Raw genomic sequence first — 20,698 nt, 5'->3', positions numbered from 1 at the left:
CGGAAACAGTAATGAACAGCAAACTATTTTTAATACTCAACTACACAGATGGGGGATGAAACTGGGATTTGGGATCGGGTGAGCCAGGAAGGCAAGCAATTCTCATACTTTAGGGAATGAGAGCTGTTTGGTACATGAGCGCTCTGCTGGGGTGGAGTGACAGTTTTCATGGCCCCTAGCGCCCCTCCTTCTTGTGATTTTGGGTGAGGGGGGGACAGGACTTTGTGGCGGTGGAGGGCGGTTGCAGATACAGTTCAGGGGGGCTCTCTGCTCCTGCCTGCGGTCCTGCAGAACATCCACAAGGCGCCGAAGCATGTCCGTTTGCTCCCTCATTAGTCCAAGCAGCGTTTGAGTCGCCTGCTGGTCTTCCTGCCGCCACCTGTCCTCCCGTTCGCTGTGTGAGCGCTGCTGCTGAGAGAGGGTCTCCCTCCACTGGCTCTGCTGGGCCGCCTCGGCTCTGGAGCAGGCCATCAGTTCAGCGAACATCTCGTCCCGAGTCTTTTTCTTTCGCTGCCTAATCTGCGCCAGCCTCTGTGAGGGGGATGCCGGGGCAGTTCGGGAAAGAGACGCAGCTGTGTGATGGGAAAAAGGAAGTGATTTCCTTCCAAAGATACATGTTTGCGAACACTGAACACAGTCTACTCAGTTTCTGTGAACAAGACCATACAGGGCAACTAATCTCATGTGCTCTCAGGACAAGTTCGAATTTTCGGCATTCGCTTTCATTGCCTGGGGTCTTGCACTGGAGATCGGACAAGCGGGGCAGGACAGCAGAATCCGTGTAGCAGCCAGGCCTGGTAAGCCGTAAACTTTAGGCTGCTTAACAGTTAATGGATAGCAGTGCCCTCCTGCTGCAGGCAATCTGGAAAGCATAAAGTCTGACCCTGTTCCAGCCCCTTGCAGCTGTCCCCGGGAAAGATCCCTGTATGCTTTTCCTCTGCAGCCTCCACCACGTGGCTGTTAAACGACGGTCATTGTTATGCAAAGGAAAAGTCAAGCATTCACAATAGTAACATTAAAGTAATTCCCCTAATTAGATGCAGCAGTCGCCGAGCGAGATCACCCTGAGGCGGGTCTCCAGGACAAACAGAGAGCGCATGCTGCGTGAATCCCTGCACAGACCAGGGCCCTATGCTGCCATGCTGGTCGAGGCAATGCTACCACTATACCTCAGGATGGCCTGGCGCGGAAGAGTGTGCTTCCACGGAGCACCCAATAAGGCACCTCTCCCCAGGAACCTCCTGCGGAGGCTTTTCGAGTACCTCTCCGAGAGCTTCGTAGAACTGTCCCAAGAGGATTTCTGTTCGATCCCTATATGCATTGACCTTCTATTCATATAGTTTTTATTCATGCTTTGTTAAAAAATAAATGTTTACATGTTTATAGCACTTACCGACTGATCCTTCCCCTGATTCTGAGTCCGGGTTAACGGCCGGGGAGGGTTGGTAGGGGATCTCTGTGAGGGTGATGAAGAGATCCTGGCTGTCGGGGAAAGCAGTATTGTAACCGCTGTCGCCTGCCTCGTCCTCCACAAACCCTTCCTCATCTTCCCCATCGGCGAACATCGCCGAGAAACTGCCCCTCGACACTATCCCATCCTCAGAGTCCACGGTCACTGGTGGGGCAGTGGTGGCAGACCCACCGAGAATGGCATGCAGTGCCTCGTAGAAGCGGCATGTCTGGGGCTGGGCTCCGGAGCGTCCGTTTGCCGCTTTGATTTTTTGGTAGCCTTGTCTCAGGTCCTTGATTTTCATGCGGCACTGCGTTGCATCCCGGCTGTATCCTCTGAGTGCCATGGCTTTGGAGACCTTCTCGTAGGTCTTTGCATTCCGTTTTTTGGAGCGCAGCTCCGAAAGCACAGACTCATCGCCCCACACAGCGATCAGATCCAAGACTTCCCGGTCAGTCCATGCTGGGGCCCTCTTTCTACTCTGAGATTGCATGGACTCCTCTGCTGGAGAGCTCTGCATCGCTGCCAGTGCTGCTGAGCTCGCCACGATGTCCAACCAGGAATTGAGATTCCAACTGGCCAGACAGGAAAAGGAATTCAAATTTTCCCGGGGCTTTTCCTGTATGGCTGATCAGAACATCTGAGCTCGGACTGCTGTCCAGAGCATCAACACAGTGGTGCACTATGGGATAGCTCCCGGAGCTACTACGTTCGATTTGCATTCACACCTAGCCTAATTCGACATAGCCATGTCGAATTTAGCGCTACTCCCCTCGTCGGGGTGGAGTACCGAATTCGAACTAAAGAGCCCTCTAGGTCGAATTAAATGGCTTCCTGGTGTGGACGGGTGCGCGGTTAATTCGAATTAATGCTGCTAAATTCGAATTAAAGTCCTAGTGTAGACCAGACCTAAGAGAGGTACATGTGGCCACAAAAGACTTAAGAGCTTTCTTAGGGGAAGTCCACACTACAAAATTAAATCAACTTAAGTTACGTTGACGTACAGCCACCACAGTAATGTAATCAGTTTGGCACATTTACATTAGCTCCTTCTGTCAGCGGTGCGTGTCCTCATCAGGTGCGCTTGCATTGATTTAACTGTCAGTGTGGGGCATTGTGGAGCACTGGGAGCCAGGCCCCGCCATCTAGCTCCAGCTCTCAGCCTCAGGTGGCAGGGCTCCAGCTATCCAGGGCTCACAGCCGGAATAGTCTGATGTAGCAACTGACACTACAATGTCAGTGACACTACACTGACACTGCATCAACCTAACTACATGGACCTAAGTGCTACAGCTCTCATAGAGGTGGAGTTATTAAGTAAGGGTAGTGGGCGACTTCCATCAGTGGGAGCAACATTGTAGTGTAGGCGCTTACAGAGTTAGGTCAACATAAGCTGCCTTACATCGACCTAACTCTGTAGTGTAGACCAGGCCTCAGTAGTCACCTGGATGTGCTCCAGAAGTCACCTCTAATGAGCTCACTGAGCCTGACAGTATATCATTAACTCTGAAAGTGTTTTCCACAGTGGCACAGGATTTAAGCAAAATATATTTGGTTTCAAAAAGTTTAAACCAAGCTGAAAATCTGTTTGTTTGAACTCTCATTCTATTGCTCTGGTATGACTTCTGGGAATTAGTAAGCAGTCCAAACCCAGAAGTGAGGGAAACAAAGACAATATGAAAAGACGGAAATCAAAGGAGAACCTGCAAACCGCAAGACCCGTGAACCAAATTCAACTATAGAAGAGGATGTGACATTCACCTGAAATAGTGTAAGCTGAAGAAATGCAGAGACCACCAGGATGCAGTTCTGCACATCCAAAATGGATTATACTAATTCAGAATAAGGCACTTTTATTCCAGAATAAAAGCATCCACACATGAAGTTAATCAGGAACAGTTAATCAGCAATAGCTATTCTGGAATAATTCCCCATGTAGATAAGCCTAATTTGTTAGCTGGTAGCAGCAGTTGTTTGTGGACTAGCCACTAGAAAGGGACATGACACAGTGTGTTACACATACACAACCTTTATATTCTGTCAAAATCCTTTTATGCAATATAGCAAAACAGACAGACATGGGGGTCTGCAATATATTAATAATTACCATTACTACTTGTTAAACTCTGCAGATTATACAGCGGATGATGTGGGCACATTACATTTCTAATCACACTAAACTTTCGGTATTGCACTGTACATCTTAGATCTAGAACAAACTTGTTAAAATTATAGTATTTGAATACTTCCAATACATTTTTCCTAAATTGGAATTACATGTTTAAGAAATGATAAATAGCTTATTCTAAACCAGGGGTTAGCAATCTTTCAGAAGTGCTGTGCCGAGTCTTCATTTATTCACTCTAATTTAAGGTTTTGCGTGCCAGTCATGCATTTTAACGTTTTTAGAAGGTCTCTTTCTAGAAGTCTATAATATATAACTAAACTATTGTTGTATGTAAAGTTAATACAGTTTCAAAATGTTTAAGAAGCTTCATTTAAAATTAAATTAAAATGCAGAGGCCCCCAGACCGGTGGCCAGGACCCGGGCAGTGTGAGTGCCACTGAAAATCAGCTCGCGTGTCGCCTTCGGCACCTGTGCCATAGGTTGCCTACCCCTGTTCTAAACCATAACTTTTCCTAGGTGATTTACTAGAGCTTTTAAAATTAAGTAATGTAAGCCCCAGGGTACAAAAAGAGAAAGAATCATATATTTCTATTGCCTTAAACTGTACGGTACATAAATACAATAGTAAGCACAGGGGGAAAATACGTTCAATTATTGGTTGTCAAGTCCTTAAAAAGACCTTGCAATGGAGCAAACTGCTATATACGTGCGATGATACACATTGCTGGGATTTGACAACTAATTGCACTGACAAGTCCACTTTCTCTGCACTGAGTAATATTGATGTGTATGATGATAATTAAGTGCAGTGGATCAGAATAGCTGTGGACATCAGATATCAAAGCCCCAGGGGGAGGTTAACCATAAGCCAGATTGGTGGCATACAACGAAACAATAGCGTTACACACTATGTCTGCTCAAAACCATTTGTCATGTTGTATTTTGAACCTACTGTTCTTTGGAATGCATACTTTTGTTAATATTTTTAATGTAATTTAGAAACAACTAACGTTTACTTAGGAAAAACCTATGAACAGGTTATCTAAACAAGCAGCATGGTTCTTTGGCTTTTACCAGTTGGTCAGACTCTAAAGATGTATCTTTTGTTGTCACTCAAAGCTGATAGCACACGGAGAAGATTACATGTTAAAAAAATGAATTTGAGACATAAATATATGTTTTCAGTACATGTCCAAAACATTATTACTTGTAGATGGAGCAAACTACACTTATGACCTTGTGTATATTCCAACCCAGTGATCCTAAATTCTGCAACAATGCCTACACTTTGTGATGCACCAGTGATGAATTTTGGAGTGAACTGAAAATATGTTAACCATATATATATATATATTAGACAATTATAGCTATTGTTTTATTCTTTATTCTAAGATCAACCCATATTGTTTGAATACTTTTCTAATCATTTTATATTGCTGCAAACATTCTCAACTGTCCTGTGTGGGCTTCTTCCCCACCCAGGATGGTTCCTCACCACGATACCTGATTATTACTCTATGATAGCCCCCTTTGCTGGAGCTAGGAGCATGCCATTGATCAGCAGTTTTGCACCCAAGAGAACACAGATCCCAGAATTCTTTCTCCCTCTATCAGACTGAATCCATAGTACACAGCAAATGAATCCAATGACATACTACTCGTTGTGGTTCTCCTGTCTGCTTGATGGTTAAGCTATTAAACAGTATGGCTGCTTCCTGCAGTAACTTCCATCTATGGTCTACCGATGTTGTTAATTGCCCTATTGCTTTCTTGGAGACAGAGAACGTGGAAGTACATTTGCTCAAGTATATTTCCACGTGCCTGACAAGTTTGGTTTATCACAGAAGAGAGCACAGTGAGCTGTTGTTTGCATGCTATGGTGCCCAATCTCAGACTTAAGCTTGTAGTCATTACAGGAAGGTGTGTGGGTGAGTGGATTCACTTCTGAAATTCTGATCACATCTGAGAAGCTCAATGATTAGTTGCATCAGTTGAGAAAATCATGTGAGGGTGTTGTTGTGCATGATAGCCCAATTCTTTTCTGGAAATGGGTAATTTTACAGTAGACTCAACTGGCCTGTGTCTTCTCTCAGGGTCCAATTGTTACAGTCTTGGAGTTATTTGCTCCCATAGTGGGACTTATGGGTCTCAGTGCCTTAGAGCTATTGATCAGGGTTCATAAGGGGTATCTCTCCAAGTATATTAAGGTATATAACAGTTATGGGTAGTAACTAGATTTAAAATAGCTCATGCCAGTGCCTTACACATTCAATTAAAATTTAATAAAAAAATAACTTTAACGCACTTTTTGTACCAATATAGATATTGGTTCAGAAACTGATACAACTGAATTTGCGCAATTGCCCTTCCCCCCAAGTTATGCTGGTAAAAGGAATGTATATTCGTATAGTTTACTGAAGTAAGCTACACAAATACAAGCAACTTTATACAAGTATAACGGCACCCACACTAAAGGGTTGTAATGATTTGACTATCTCTGTTCTTAAACTGGCATAGTTAAATCAATACTGAAGCCAGCCCTAACACCATGAATTAAAGATTACTGACATGTGAGCTCATTAGTTCAGAATAAATGCAATATGTGAAAATTCCTTAGCATAGTTTAAGATCCTACACCCCCCCCACAGGAATGTAATCATGTTCTTGAAGAAAAAAAGTACTTATAGTATAGTTCTTAAGTAGAGAATGAGTTGGCAACATTCTCCAATGCTTGGGAACTCTGTAATGGCATGTCTAGAACTCTGTAATGGCATGTTCTTTTTATCTTTAGAAAGGAGAAATAGCTAAGCAATCGGCCAGCATGTGCACATAAAAAGAGAGAAAGAACAATAGTTTCTGGTTTCAAGCAAGTGATTTTCTGATTTCAGTAGGATCATTATTTAAGGAACTATTACTACCATCTTTTTAGAGGCACAATTAGGACTTTTAATGGTTTTAGCCCCCGGTATTTATTTCTCACACACCATTATTTTTGGAAGTTTTAATGGCCGACTGGCACCAGAAATGTGTTGCCTAGTTTTACTTTTGTGAAAAGACATGTAGACTCCAAACTACATAATACCAGAAATATACACATGCTATTAAATGTGATCACAGAATCATAGAAATATAGGGCTGGAAGGGTCTCAAGAGATCCATCCTTCCATGCTGAGGCAGGATTAAATATATCTACATCAACCCTGACAGATGTTCTTAGAAACCTCCAATGATGGGTATTTCACAACCTCCCTAGGTAACCTGTGCCATTGCTTAACTATTCTTATAGTTAGAAATTTTTTCCTAATATTTAACTTAAATCTCTCTTGCTGTAGACTAAGCTGTATATTTTAGCAAACAACTGATCACCATCCCTTTTTAGACTCTCGCCACATCTTTTTTAAAGTGTGGTGGTCCAACCTGGACACAATACACCAATTGAGGCTTCACCAGTGCTGAGTACAGTGGAACAATTATCTCCCAAGTCTTACTCCTATTAATACACTCAGAATGATATTTGCCTTTTTCACAACAGCACTACATTGTTACTCATTCAATTTGTGATCCAATGCAACTTCAAGATCCTCTTCTTCAGTACTGCTGTCTAACCAGCTATTCCCAATTTGGTATTTATGCATTTGATTTTTCCTTCTTAACTGAAGTAGTACTTTGCACTTGTCTTTAATGAATTTTATCTTACTGATTTCATACCAATTCTCCAATTTATCAAAGTGCTTGCAATCCTTCCCTTGGTATCATCCATAATTTCTTATAAGCATACTCTCTACTCCATCATCCCAGTTGTTAATAGAAATATTGAATTGTACTTCAGACAGGACACACCCTTGAGGGACCCCATTTGATATGTCTTCACAGTTTGATAACTAAATCTACTCCTTCCCCACCCATCCACTAGCTCAGTGACCCTGTCAAAGAAGAAAATTAGATTGCAATATATAATCTCTTTTCTGTGTATTATATGTGTGACTGGTACCACCACCTATTATTACGGTTATCCATCACTTCCCATTATAAAACCCTGTATTCAGTTGTTTTAACTTTCCCAAACTTTAACCATTTGGGCTGACAAGTATCTGCCTCAAGCTGATTGCGGGGCGGGGGGGAGCGGCTTTCAGGGGAAATGGTTTAGTCATGTCAAAGAATAAGGCTAGTGAAAAATACATTGTTTTGCTGTGTTAAAAATTCTGGCAACATTTTCTATGAAAAGCTCTAGCACACCTGTGCTTGGAAGCAAAGACTTGAAATTTATTATGGGGGATGGCCTTTGTGTCAGGGATGTACCTTTTGCTATTCCCATGAAAATCTGCCCAAATTTAGCCACATTATTAGCCTTGGGGTGGAAAAATGCATTTTGCACATGCTCAGTAAAGCCTCATATTTTTTCCCCATCAAAATTCTGTCTGCATTGATTATGCTCCTGCCTGGGGTTGAGCAGGACTGTCCATGTGATCACAGCTCTAGGTGGTTGCAACTTGTGCTGAGCCTGGGGAGCTGAACTGATAGCAGCGAGACTGTCTCTCCTGTGCTCTTAAACTTCCTGCAGGGACCAGGTAGTGTGGAGGGGGAAGCTGTGTGATTCAAATGCAGAGGGGACAAGAATTGGACCTCTATAGGAATAGGAGGAATAGATTGAAAGAAGGGGCTGGGGGAGGAGGGGGGTTTGCAGGAACTGGGTCTGATAGCTAGGGAAGAAACTGACTGTCTGGGCAAGGAAACTGGGACTAGGGGTGGGGATACTAAAATTGGGCAAGGAAACCGAGACGGAAGATTGGGACTGGGATCCACTGAGGAGAGAGAACTGAGGGAGGGAAGAGAAGAAGACTATCAGAGGAGGAGCCAAGAGTGAAGGGAACTGGGACTGGCAGGGCAAGGAGATGGGGACTGGGATGAAAAGCCAGGAGAAAGAGACAGAACTGGGACAAGGACAGGTTAGAGGAAATAAGATAGAAGGGGGAGAGGGGTCACACTTGGGGGAAATGAGCAGGAGAGTCTGTGTCCACCAGAGAACACTCCCCTCTACGGCCTGGAATGGAAACCAAGATTCCTGAGTCCTGCCATTCCTCTGTTGTCAGCAAATATCTATGATACCCACTGGCAAAGCATCCCATCCTCATCTTGTGCTGCTCCACAAAGAGGATGACAACCTACTCCTGCTATCAGTTATTCCATTAGCTCAAGTGACAGAGGTCTGTGTGGTAGCTATAAAGGTTCTAACTCTACAGGTGACCTATGCGGGTATCAATATGATGCCATATGATGGAATTTCTGTTCACTTTTAAATAACCTAGGAAAATACACACAAAAATGTTAAAAGAATATTAAGAATGTTGCAAAGTCAAGAACTCAGAACTTAGGAAATGCCAGAACTAAGATTGCCTTTGCAACCTTAATTCAGTCCCCTTGTCCATATGCATAGCGATACAGTTGTTAATTAAATGATTGCATAGTACTTTTTCCCTAGGATCACCGCATTATTCACTGCAAACAATGGACCCACTCTGAGGATGAATCAGGGTTGTTTAGTTAAGAAGGCTGTTGTCGTTAGGCCCCCTGCCTCATTTGTTGCAGAAGTTGGAAAGTGTGCAGTGAATGAGGCAGGGGATTGCAGGAAGAAAAGGGATGATTTCACTCCTGGTTATGGGAGCTGGATTCAGCCCTGGAGAACTGGATTCTATCCCTGCCTCTACCACACAGCTCCTGTGGATGTTGGGCAAGTAACTTAAACCAAACTGTTCACAAATGGTCACTAATTGTATAGTCCTCATTTTCTGAGTGTTCAAGCTCGGGTCTGATTTGCAGAACTGCTGAGCACTCAGAGCTGCAACTGAAAACAATGAGAGTTGTGCTTTGAACATATAAAGTACTATATAGCATTAATTAGTCTGAAAAATCAGGGCTTAGGCATCTGAATTTGGGCACCCAAAATCAGTGGATACTTTTGACCTAAATCTCTCCGTACCTTAGCACCCCATCTATAAAATATGGATAATACTAACCCCTTACCTCACAGAGGTAGTATGAAGATAAATTAATTTAATGTTTGTAAAGGACTTAGAAATTATGGTGATGAGCGTCATAGAAAAGCACTTGAGAAAATTAATAATTCTGTCTGCAGCACAGAGTTTGAATAGTGTACAGTAAATAAGCCCTGGGGCCATGTATTGAACAATGAGGAGAAAACAAAATATTGAATAGCTGCCCATTAATTGAGCACTATCCATTCTGTGCACTGAATGAAGCAAGGAAAACACAGTATGTGATTGTGTAATTAAAGACTGTATTACAATGCATACACACAAGGGGACTGAATTAAGATTGCACAAGCAACCTCAATCCTGGCATTTCCTAACTTTTGAGTGTTGGACTTTGTAGCCTTATCTCACTCACCCACTCCTGCAACAGGTCCATAACTTCTGGTTGAGTTACTGTAGTCCTCAAATCTTAAATTAAAGGCTTCAAATTACAGAGAATCCACCATTTACTCTAATTCAAACCAGCAAGTGACCTATGCCCCATCCTACAGAGCAAATGGTGGCATTTTCTAGCCAGCTCAATGTGGACTATGAATTTTCACATCATATCACATTAGCTCAGATAACTAGAAGGCATGGTGTCCATAGATGAGCAGCGTGATATTTGTCACCACTATACTGTCATTAATATTATAAACACACTGAATATGCATTTTTTCCGTTTTCAGGTTCTTGCTCTATAAATCATACTAGCACATTATGTGCATATGGCTGAGTATGATTTAATGTTTCTAACCACTGTGAAGGAGCCTATTAGGCACTGTTCTTTCATATGACCTAATATGACAATCAGACATAAAAATGGTACTGAAAGAAAACTCAATTACATTTGCCATCACTAAAGAAAAATTCTCTTGAAGCTTTGCAAGGAACGCTTGATAGACTATGAGTCGTTTCCCTTTCAAATTGGGGGAGGGGGATAAGGATTTTTTTTAATGTCTCACATTTTACTCTCATTATATTAAGAATCCAATAAGTAATGGTAGCTGTATCTCTCCAAGGGCAGAATTGAGACAATCAAATTGTTTATGGTGTATCAGCACTGACGTAAGATTTTATATTTTAGGTAAATCACTTTAATACTTTTTTCCATTTCTTTTGATGTGATTATTCTTACTATTTGCCCAGTGGATATATTTTTAACTTTAAAAAAAATTAAGTTTTAATGTATTCCCTGTTTGACATAACAAAATTGTAAAACTCCTACAGCTTTCTCCTTTTTTTGATATTATATAAGAACCCTGTAATTTTACATGCCAGAAAAGACAGAGCACCTGAGAATAAATGCCTATTCAAATTTATAGAACAGCATTCAAAGATGCATTATGTTTCTCTAGAGGAACTAAAGGTCAGAATGTATGAGAAGACAAAAATGTTTTTCAAATAAACCTACTGAAATGTTTTTCTGATTACCCATCCTACTGCAAAATTTTCTTAAAACTGTTATCGGTATTCATATGGGACATGTCAAAGTGTAGATATTTCAAACACAAAACTATGTGATAGATTTGAGTATTTGAAAATATAAAATGAGTCTTTAGGCAATAAAAAAGTGATATTTAAAATACATTTTTTGTCTCCTGATTATTTGGGTTCCTTTCATCTGTGCTCGGCATTTAGGGTATTTAAGCGGTGTTTGCAAGTTCACTGAGATGTCATTTTTACATGAAGAAAGAAAAGCACAAATAAGTTAGAGAAGTTCTGTATAGCAACATTCTGAAATTCCCTGAAGGAGTGCTGACAAGTGTGTCAGGCATAAAATGAAGGATAAAGACCATTTCTCGATAAGAGCTAGTTTACAACACAACTCCATTTGTCAAAAATTCCCCTTGCTTTTTGTTAAGAGTGGAATTCACAGATCATCAGGACCTTTTGGCCACCAATGGTTTAAAGATATCTTTTTGGTGGTTTGTTCTGGTACCTATGTAGACCAAGTATATGATAGAGAAGCTGGGGACTTGGGAAACATGGTAATTTATGTGAAGATCCTTCTTGCAAAGTAGTCTGCAGAATGAAAAAGTTGAAGAACTATTATCCTAGAATGATCATCTTCCTTCCCATCTTACAGCTCTTGGGAGAGTTGAGGGAAGGAGCCTCAGAATTCCAAATGTGTGCCAACCAGTGTTTTCAGTTGAAGGAGGTTTCTGGTTTTATACAGTCTGTCTTAGTCTACTCCATCAGAACAGTCTAAGAGCCCAAAGGCTATTGCATCATATCTGCCTAAGAAACATAATAAAATGAGAGAAAAGGGATGATGAGAACAGTAAGAAATATGAGAACAGAAGCGAGGAGAGATTTTTTAAGTTTGACAAATTTATGCCTCACTTAACAGGCCCACCTAGAACTTGTGAATCATGTGGTTTTGCCCGCAATTCAATCTCACTTCCCACAATGCTGTGCTATAACAACTGCCAGAAGACCGAGAGATAACACAGATTGGGTACATGTTCCATTTATGCCATTTGAAGAGGGAAATGATGGTTATTCCTGCTTGGATGATTATTAGATTATTCAAAATGAAAAGCAAGTAGACAACAGCCGCAGACCAGGACCTCTTCTGCGGATCTTGAAACTGAATTACAGGCCAACCTTTCTAAAGGTCTCATTAATGGGAACAAGGCAGTGGATTGGATAACCACATTTTGAGAAAGTCAACTACAGGCCAGGAATGTAAGGATGCTGAGAATTCTGCCAGACATTAATTAGTTACATTTATGGAAGAGTTAATGAAAAATATGCTGGGCTTCATATTCAAAACATTTTACGAACACTGAACCCTATTCTCTCCACTGGAATGCAGACTATAGCTTTTAAGAGGCAGAAAGTGTCACCGATTGTGGGTCTACAGAACTGGATAGCAGAGTCCAGAAAGTGGGTGAAGTTTGCTGAGGAGGGGGTTAGGCAAGGGGCCTTGATTCACTGATTCAGTGCTTCCCCATGGCACCCCACATAAGTTAGGCTTCTATGGAGCCTTATCGTACTAAAACTGCCACCCCATTACAACAGCCTTCTCCTATCCCAAGAAGAATTGCTCCTCTGATATAGCCACCACTGTGGATGTAGTCACTGCTGAGCCCTACCAAGGTCTGATTCAGCTCTAATTAATTCCCACAAAATTCTTGCAAGATAGGCAGACATTAGGCCCAATTTACAGATGAGAAAACTTAGTCTGTCTCAGGGCCACAGACAGAATCATTTTGTGCAGAGTCAGGAATAGAAGCCAAGGTTTCCAGATTCCCAATTCAGCTTTCAAAATACTAGACCACACCACTTTCTGAAAATGAAGAAAATTCTGATAATACAGTATCTGAAAATATAGCATGCAATTTTTAAGTAGGTCAATTAGTTCAATCTGTGGCCCACTGACCTTAAATGTTCAAACTGTAGGGCAGGTGCACAAAGTGGGGAAGATAAGTTTTCTATACCCATAATGGCCTGCACACCAAGTCTCCAAGGGAACATGCCCTGATAATGATGTGACACTTATCCTTCTCCCTGTTCCCTAAACTGGATAGGGCCTATGTTGCATTGAGCAGGTACATGTTGCTCCTTACTAGAGCCGCAAAAGTGGCCCAGCTACACATACCCAAGCCTGTTCTGTGGGCCTTGCCAGCAGGATTCACACAGGAGAGGATGCATGAGCCATCAAACCTGCTCCCTTTTATTTATCTGTCCATCAAGGGCAGAATTTCAAAATAGCAAATAAAACTGAAAATATTTTCAGCCTCTGAAAAACTAAAGCATTAAACATGTAAATAAAAAAAGCCTCCTTTTTAATATCAATAGTGCCTCACAACCTGTCATGGCCCTCAATCTTGTAAACTGGAGGGAAGGGGAAAGGAAGGGAGAGAAAGTATAGACAGTCCACCATCCTATGGAGAAGCCTATGATAGACTCCCCTCCTCCGTGTCTCTCCAAAAACACTCAGAACTGCTGAAAGCATTCTAAAGCTTGTTTTCTTTACAAGTTGCATTTATCTAATAAGATAACTTTTCACATTCATTGTATGAAATAGTTATCCCCATCAGAGTTGTTTACATGTTTTCAAGCCAAGTCCTAATTTAAATTGTAATTATTAAGGTTGTGTGGGAAATACTAAACTGCCACAGAGATAAAAGCTACAAAACAAAAAGCCTGAAGCAAAATTTATTTACTAATAACCAATATGCATGCTGGGTTAAGCCATTTATTGATTTTCAAATGTTGTTGCCATTTAATCTGTTCCTGATAAATCTTTAAAAGACTGGCCTATATTCAGATTCAGGAGCCAATTAATGGTTGGCACCATTTGCATGTTACAATAGTTTTCCACCATCAGGAGGAAAATTAGAACCCAGCCAGTTGCGACTGAGGTCATTTTGCCATTGTTTTCAAGAGAGCAGAAACAGGCACCCTGTGCTGATTGTCAGACATGAATGGTGAAAATGGGTATGAACTATACATTGGGGGCATTAAGCATTTGCTTAACTCTGCTCTCTCTTAAGTGAGGCCAGCATTGAGAGCTGTTAAAAATACCTCCAGGCACTGCAACAACATAAATGTTTAATAATAATAAAGAGAGACCTCAAACAGATTGGGGCCTCAGAATGCAAGGCACTGTAAAACAATATAGAAATGCAGGTGTAGTAGGAAGAGAGGCTGAGACATAAGCTCTTGTATTAAAGGCCTGGTCGGAGGCCTGAACTAAAGTAATGGTCAAGCCTTGCGAATATAAAGCAAAAGTTAGCAAGAGACAGGCTGTGAGTTCACAGAACCTGGCAAGACCAGGGCTGATACTGCTCTGATACTGTGCAAAAACACACACATTCGTAAGAAAGGCTAGGCACGGGACACTCACACAAATACATTCCAGAAAGATGGTACCAGAACACCCCATACCAAGTATGGTACAAACACCTCCCACCTTCAAAGATAATGAGAACACACTGACGTCTCCTAAAGATACGGTCAGAATAATCGTGTGATGGATAGAGATGTTTTGATCAAACCAACACGTACAAGGTAATGGGTGGTAACAACCCATGTCAGGGGGCAATATGTAACTTGTTTGTATTGGGGTATAAAATGAAGTCTCAGAGGGAGTGTCTTTGGTTGGCTTAGGGGATAATGGAAAGTCCCGCTATTAACTAAGCTAGTCCATTCCATCAGGCATACATGTGTTAGTGTACCTGTAACCATTAAACCAGGACATTAGGACCGTGCTTCATTGACAATAAACCTGACCAAATTCCTTCGTGGGGAAAAAAAAAAAGAGAGAGAGAGAGAGAGAGAAGTGATTGTTGATTTATATTTTCATAGGTTATGATGCCAACCTGGCTATGGAGACTGTTGGGTGTAGCAGTGATGATCCAAAAGGCAAAAGGATTGTCAGATACCAAAAAGATAAATCAGACACATCCTATGGCCAGAAACCTATGGATGCAGATTCCAAGCAACTCTACTGCGCTGGATACTGCAAGCCAAACCTGTCCGGCCTGAATGGTTTTAAAATTGATGTGTGAAACAGAAGAGAAACGAGAAGCGGAAGACATCCTTAGAGAATCACCTGAGGCCATACAGATGGCCTGGGCATGAGTATTGGAGTCATAACCCAGACACAGCATATTCCCACAAAACAATTTAGTAAACCAAATGATGAATTGAAAAAGAACTGACTTTAACCAAAGAAAAACAGAGACAGTATAATTGTTGTTGGAAGGAAGATGAGGAGGTTAACTGTGAACAATTTATTACCCTTGCTGCATCCCCTAATACTGGTTCTAGTAATATACTTGAGAGGCATACATTCACCATGAATCCACACAGATTAAGGAACAAAAAACAGAAACACCAGAAAAGACATGAGTCTTATTAACCACACAACAAATAATGGATCATCACTTGGAACATCTCTGGTAGGAGATAACCTGGCTCTACCATATAACATTCAATCATACCCAAAGGAAAGAGCAGAGGTATTGATTGATTGGTTCAGAGTAGGTTACACAGTAATTGGTTATATCAAAGGAATTGTTAAAACATATGGGTTATGGTCAAATAGAATCACCTTTGTTAACCTGGAAGATAGGTGGAGTGCCTCCATTTATATAAAGAACATTTAGCTAGAAGACAAGGGTATATACACGGGAACTTGGACCATGGCCTCAGACATTAAGAAATGCATTTATCATGTAAAGGTATGTGAAGGAGCCTGTCCAACTCAGACACCCACTTTACCCCCGATCACTCACGTCACTACTGACACAATCTTGTCAATGGAATGTCCAAACCTACAACCTTGGCCCACATCAGGACTCTTCATGAACCCTACCACAGAATATGTGGTAGAGAATGTGGGATGGATATATATGCCAATAAAACTAAATTTTGCTAATATGACCATGCCAATTCAATGTCCTCAACAATACAAAATTTGTTCAAGTCAGAAATTGAAATGCAATTGTGATTTTGGAAGGGTTTTCAAAATCCCTTACTAAAACAGCAAAGGAGAAAGAAGAGAGGTCTTATGGGCTCCGTATTGGGAGGCTCAGGTCTTGGCATGTCCATACAGAATTCAGCAGATATGGAAAATCTCAATCGAAAAATAAACAGCATTGTTAATAGGATAGATAAGGCAGTCAAAACAGGAGGAGGCATTAGCAGTCTATTGCTGGATCAACATGCAATTACCATTGACAACATACATTCAATTGCTCAAGGGTTCAGTCACCTGAATTCTACTATTTTGTCAATTATTAACAGCATGGAAAAGAATGATGTTTCACTGGCAGTTGTCTGTGTGGCCTCTGTGACAGAGTAATTGAAATGATAAAACAAAGTTTATTACAATTACAAAATTGGCCATGAGTACGAGACCACACAGCCATTTTAAAACAAATATAGTAGCAAGGAATAAATAATATTGCTCCTGTATTTCTGCAATTTGCTAAATTTGATAAGGTTTCAAGTTTAGATCATGATAACAGCAAAAGTCTTCACATCATGATGGCCATCCCAAGGTGGATGCAAGATCCAGTCAAGGTGTACTATGCCAACAGTGTGGGAATTTTGGTAAATAATACTTATGTACAGCATTATTCCACTGTGCTCCTAGTAACTGAAACTGGCTTGGAAATTAATCAGGCTTGTTGCACAAAACATAATAGATGGTGGCTGTGTGAATGCTATGCTACAATTGATACCAATAACACAAAAAGAGACTGGGCTCGTTTGGTAGAAAAAGAATTAGCCAATCAGATGGTACGAATACAAGATGTGGTACGTGCTCTGGGATATTCCAATTTTTCCATACATGGAACAATTTGTCATGGAATCAATACATGATTTTGTGTAGAAGTCACTAGCACAATTCAAATTGGAACCTATGCCTTTTGGCCAACAAGTAGTGTCAGGACTGCCACTGAAATTATTACTCCTCCTGGAACCCTACAAGATTTATTAATTGAATTGTTTCCCCCAATGGAGTAATTACAATTGGACATACATGGTTTAGCGACAAGAACCAAGGAAGCCTTAATACCCATAGCTCATCTTTCCAACAACAAATAGAAGAAGTAGAATGTGTGCAAAGAGAGGTGTAAACTCCTTGATGGGAAATTCCAAAGGATGTTACTCTACATCCAACAGTCAGGACACTTAGAGTAATACTGATGGAAATACAAGCCAAAACGGTAATTGCTCTGATGGGAATGTGTTGCTACATGCAATGTCAAACCAAAAAAGCCAAATTACAGCTACACATAGGCATTATCTACACACACACACACACACACCAACTATCCATATTATTCATGTATTATCATTTATCAGAAGTTGTATAGGAAATATATCTGGTATTCATCTATTCAAGGATCATGTAATCCCTCATATATATACACACCTATATTACTCTATAAGATATAAGCACAATACACTTATAATCCTGACCAAAGCTCTTCTTATCGACCAAAGCCCTTCTCACTGATCACCAATTAAATAAATATAAAGGCCTCCTCATGCCACCCAAAAGTTATCAAAGAACAACTCTAGACCCCACAGATCAGTTATGGTCCCGGGACTAACATTCCTAGGTCCACTGAAAACAATTGGAAAATGAAATCTGTCCATCAGTCATACGAGGGAATGTGCAGACCATGGGAGAGATGAGGCATGAATGTGTGGATGGTAAAGTAAGGTGACCACATAACGGTGTTTAGCCTACTGGGTCATCTTCAGTCAATGCATTATGCTTTTCCAGGACAATGGGTAAACATTCTCCCCATAAAAAAGACAAAAAGTGGGGAATGTAGTAGGAAGAGAGCCTGAGACATAAGCCAGTCTATGCATAAGCCATGTTCCAGTCTATGCATCCGATGAAGTGGGCTGTAGCCCACGAAAGCTTATGCTCAAATAAATTTGTTAGTCTCTAAGGTGCCACAAGTACTCCTGTTCTTTTTAAGAGATTCTAAACATTCTCAATTTTCTATTTTAATTTTGTTTCCAATCAGGATACACTGTGCAGTTACACTGTTCAATGCATTCCCTGCACTTAAAAAAGCGAAACATTCAATTATATAAATTACCTAGAATTCATATGAGACTAACTAATGTCATTAACTAAGATCAATCACAGTGCTAACGCTGGTCATAAGCAAAACTAGATAAAACCATAAAGCTGATCAATATTGTCAGGAACTATAGAGCAGAGTTCCTGGGGAGGGAAGGTGGTATATAATAGGGCACTACAGGGGTTTTGCTTAACTGAAACTTTTGTTTAGCTGGACAGAGGAGGAGCTCTCTATGTGACATCAGCTGTCATACTCAAAATCCCAGGATTTGGGCCAGCGGAATTTCAATAAATGAGGGGTCGGAGGTGTGTGGCAAGCTGGGAAACAGAAAAAGAGAGTCTGACCAACCCTAGGTGCTGTTTACTTTCATACAAAAAGCTTGCTGCTGATTTAACAAATATAACTGGTGTAAATATTGTGGAGTTACTTATATTTGCACACTCTCATGGACAGACATTAGGTTTCACCAGTGATGTAAGGGCATGAATGCCTTAGTATTTTCATTTTTTCCAGTAGTATAGTTCTCCTTTACTGCCTTAAAGCACTATATCAGGTGTTACTTTTGAAGATTTAAACAGCTGGTTTTCTAATTTTGGCAAACTGAAAAGCATTTTATGTGGTCTGCATTTCAAAAGAGAATAAGCTACACACCAAATAAAAGACTAAGTGCTGGATTGACTGTAGCATTATTACTGATTTACTGAAGTGTAGTGATTACGTACTGTAGCAAATATGGCAAAGAAAATAGGGATAGCTGGCATCTTTTCAAAATGAGTAATCTGCTTCCTGATATGGAAAATATGAATTCTCTCTTGCTGACTTACAGGAATGCTTTGGATCTTGACTTCTTTACTGTATAGCCTTCCTAGTTGCCTTCTTGAGCAAAGGGTATTGTAAACAGACCTTCTCTCATGCAACAGCCTTATGGGAATGCTATGGTAAGAGAACAACTGGGTTTTGATTTTTATGAACTTATCCTTTCATTCCTCTTGGCAGTATTTCCCAGGATCGAGCTCTGGCTCTCTCCATATTATCCCTCAATGATTTTCGCTGTGGCTTCAGTTACTACCTATATGTTGATGGCTCTAACTTCTCTCTCCTCACCCATGACCTTTCCCCAAGCATTTAGATGGTTACTTCAGGTGTGTCTCCAGCAACTCTACCTCGATGTCCCATGAAAAAGCTAAGCTCCTCATCTCCCTCCCCATCACATTTCCCTTAGAAGTTCCAGCATCCTCCTTGTTTTCCACCCTTTCAAGTTTAACACATTTTTTATTTCCCTCTCTCATTTATTCCCACATTTAGGCTGTTGACAAATCCTGTCAACATTTCATCTACATCTCTAAAATTTTCTATTTTTTCTCCATCCTAATCTCCAAAATTCTGCTCATGTCTCACTTTTTCTACTGCAACTCACTATTTTCTGGCCTCCTTAACAACTGAAGATGCTTCTTAAGTCCGCGCTCTCATTTCACCACTCCGTTCATACTCCTCCCCTCATATCCCTACCTATGCACATCCCACCTCCATGTTAGGACTTATGTTTCTTGTCTATTTTGACCTTCCTCTTTGCTCTGACACTACCTTGGGCCTACCTATTCCTTTAGCTTCCTTCTTTCCCTACTGCCTCCATGACTTCTTCCACACCATCCCCTTATATCTGCAACAACATCACTCCCCCAAATATTCAGCATCTCCTTTTTCCACATTCCGCCTCAAAATATAATTCTATGTGGTATAATCCACTATAACAGACTTATTCTACCATCTGCAAAAGTGCTACTATTAATTCATTTTTAAGACACTATAATACTGTATGTGATAATTCTATCTCTTGGTCAGCCAGAAATGTGTGTCTCCGATAAGTTTTCTTTGGTTGGAACCTCCTTGGAGAAAGGATTATGGCTTCCATTATCTTCTATCTCTCCTCGGACTTGAACCCCACTGCTTACTTTACCCTGTCTTCAGTGGAATGGGAAGTGAGGTGTTGATCTGAGGAACTCTGCTTTGCCTACCTAATATTTTTGTATGTAGGAGGACAGAGAACAGACAGCTGATCAAAGGCACTGAACAAGCACATCTTCCATATATCTGGTTTTGTTTATGTTTTCCTAGATACTGTTTTTCTGCTTTCCATTTAAAACCAGCTGTGGCTTTTGTTTGTAACTAACAATTACTAGACTTAATATTGATATAGTCTCTGTCCATCAGCAAAAAAATGCTATCAGACTGGTTTTCTCAGTCTCATAACCTCAGGATAAGTGAGTGTTTGTGCAAAACCCACTTTATATGTTTTGAAGCATTACCTGAAAATAAAGAGGAGTAGGAATCGGGGCTTGCAGGAACAATTTCTGCGTAAAAAGCAGGAATAAGAATCCAAAAAAGCGAGTGCGTATGTTGAGACAATTAGGAGATTGGACAAAGGTGCATATTTATTTATTTAAATTTATAATATCTGTAGCCATACATGCTTGCCTTTTCTTAATAATTTAAGAATATCAGAATTTATAAAATTCACTAGCTG

General features: G+C 40.8%; 1 protein-coding gene across 4 annotated transcripts in view; it reads right to left on the bottom strand.

Annotated features, from left to right (window-relative positions):
* PRKD1 (protein kinase D1) overlaps nt 1-20,698 on the bottom strand; it is a 294,163-nt gene that overhangs the window by 112,798 nt on the left and 160,667 nt on the right. The window lies entirely within an intron of this gene.

Source organism: Mauremys mutica, chromosome 4, assembly GCF_020497125.1.
Source record: "Mauremys mutica isolate MM-2020 ecotype Southern chromosome 4, ASM2049712v1, whole genome shotgun sequence".
Taxonomy (NCBI): domain Eukaryota; kingdom Metazoa; phylum Chordata; order Testudines; family Geoemydidae; genus Mauremys; species Mauremys mutica.
The sequence above is the reverse complement of the archived record's forward strand: the minus strand, read 5'-3'. Positions and strand labels throughout refer to the sequence as shown.